A 2100-nucleotide genomic window follows, 5' to 3' on the forward strand; every position below is an offset into this window, starting at 1 on the left:
GGCCACCCTAAGGCTGTTTCCTTACCTGCGGACGGGAGAAAGTTATGAGGACAAGAGGGCCTGAGTCAGAGGTCCTTTAGCACAGCTTGGCCCATACTGAGTGCTCAGCACATGCTAAGTCTTATTTGGTGACCACTTACTTTCCTCCAACTGTATGGTCCCCATTCTCTTGGGAGCTGGGGCTAAATAAAAGCCTAGATAGTCCCCCAACCTAGTTTCTTGCTGGCGATGTATCTGTTGCTCCCCTCCCATCCCCTTGACTAGACTGCTTGTGGGAGGGAAGACAGCTAACTAAGACCCCCCACCCCAGCATATCCCTGTTCATCCCACATAATAACTCCCCCCCCCCCTCCAGTCTCAGCAGTAGTGGTGGGGGAAAGAAGGAGGGGCGGTGACTTGGAGAGGTGACTCCAGGGCACTGACACCATTTAGCTGGCACAGCTAATTGGAGTTTAAATTAAAATTAGAAATAACTTAAAGTACAAACAAAAAGATAAGGATGCCTCAGCCCCCAGGGGATGGTGATGGGGGTCTTCAGCTGGAAGAGGGGTTCATATCTGGGGAGGGGAATCTTTTGTGGAGGCCTGGCCTGCAGAAAAAGTACTCTGGGCACCAGGGACCTTGTTGCCTTTGCCATTCTTCCCTTCAAGAATCTCTCTGAGACTCCGTTTTTTGCTTGATTTGTTTTGTTTTTGCTGTATAATGGGCACAGCAGTAATATGAGAATCACCTCAACTAGAATGTGCAAAGCAAGGAACAAAAACATGCCACTATTCATTTGTCACTCCCAAGTTGAGTCCAGCACAGGAGCTGGCATGCCACATCATTGGAGCCTCAGAACCACGTGGGGAGATGTATTCTCCCCATTTTAAGGATGAGACAAACTGAGGCCCAAAGGAATTCCCCAGGCCACAAAGTGGTCATAATTGATTGCACCCTAGTTCTCCCAGGCCCACAGGGCAACCACTTGCAGACAGGAGGATTTGGAACAGAGTTCTTGCTGTTTCTATATGTAGCCCGGAAAGGCTCTGAGGACAGACAGCGTTCCAACCCCCCGCATGGAGTGAATGCATAACCAGTGCCCTGGAAAAGTTGGGCCCAACACCCTGTTTCACAGAAGAGAAAGTCAAGTTCAAAGAGACCTGAAGTCTTAGAGTCAGGCAAGGCCAAACCAGCAGTGTGTTGGTTGTGCTGGGGAGAGCCTGTTTGGTGCCGCTTCCCCGCTCAGCTCTTTTCTCTTGTTCCTGCAGGTCTACTGGGAACTGGCCCAGGTGAGGGCAGCAGGCCTACTTCTCCTGGTGGTGGTTGTGTGTGGCGGTGGTGGCAGGAGCCAGGACTAAGGGCAAGGGGGAGCCGGGAGCCCCAGGTAAGACTAGATCCTCTTAGACAGATGGACAGTGGACAGGGTGGACTTCCTCCCCTTCCGCCCTGGAACTCGGTGGGTCAGCACACAGAGTCCTTGGTCTGGGTGTGGGGCCTGGGTGCCCAGAGGGGACAGCAATTTGCCCTGCGAACGAGTGCTGCCTGCCTGGAACTGGCTTCTGGTCCAGCAAAGGTTTTGACCTTGGAGCTCAGCAGCCTGGGGCCCAGCAGTACTCTGGGGTGAGGAGTAGTGACACTTTGCTGGTCAGTTAGAGAGAAGGAGTGTGAGAGCCAAGGGTTGCAGGTGGGTGTGTCAGCTTTTCCATGGTCGCTTATCTCTGCTTCAGGCTGTCGTCATAATCACACAGGGAAACTGAGGTTTGCCCTGGGTCCTCCAGTGAGTGGGTATGACACTGACCTGGGAATGGAACGAAGTCTCCCAGCTCCTGGTACAACGAGCTCTCTTCTACACCCATTCCTGCATCTCCCCAGCCTCTCTGGGGCCAGAGGAGGGATTCTAAATCTCCCTCCCCAGCTTTCAGATTCAGGATGAGCTGGGCAGAGTTGCTAAGGGGTAATGGGGAAGGCTGCCGTCTCTGTGGCCCTTTACAAAGCTAGAAATTCTTTTCTTTGCGGCCAGCCTTGCCTCCTTCAGTTCCCATTGTAAGGAAGACAGCCCTGTGAACTTACCCATTGGGTGTCCAGAGCCCAGTGAGGGGAATTCTGGGGCATGGTGGG

The 2100-nt window shown here is 53.1% G+C and overlaps 1 protein-coding gene across 1 annotated transcript in view; it reads left to right on the plus strand.

Annotated features, from left to right (window-relative positions):
• The first annotated feature begins 1229 nt into the window (after positions 1 to 1229).
• Positions 1230 to 2100, plus strand: part of PRKCD (protein kinase C delta) — a 26762-nt gene continuing 25891 nt past the window's right edge. Inside the window, exon 1 of the mRNA XM_023755682.1 lies at positions 1230 to 1366. The gene's annotated coding sequence lies outside the window, so the exon portion shown is untranslated. The remainder of the gene's footprint in view (positions 1367 to 2100) is intronic.

Source organism: Myotis lucifugus, unplaced genomic scaffold, assembly GCF_000147115.1.
Source record: "Myotis lucifugus unplaced genomic scaffold, Myoluc2.0 scaffold_83, whole genome shotgun sequence".
Classification (NCBI taxonomy): domain Eukaryota; kingdom Metazoa; phylum Chordata; class Mammalia; order Chiroptera; family Vespertilionidae; genus Myotis; species Myotis lucifugus.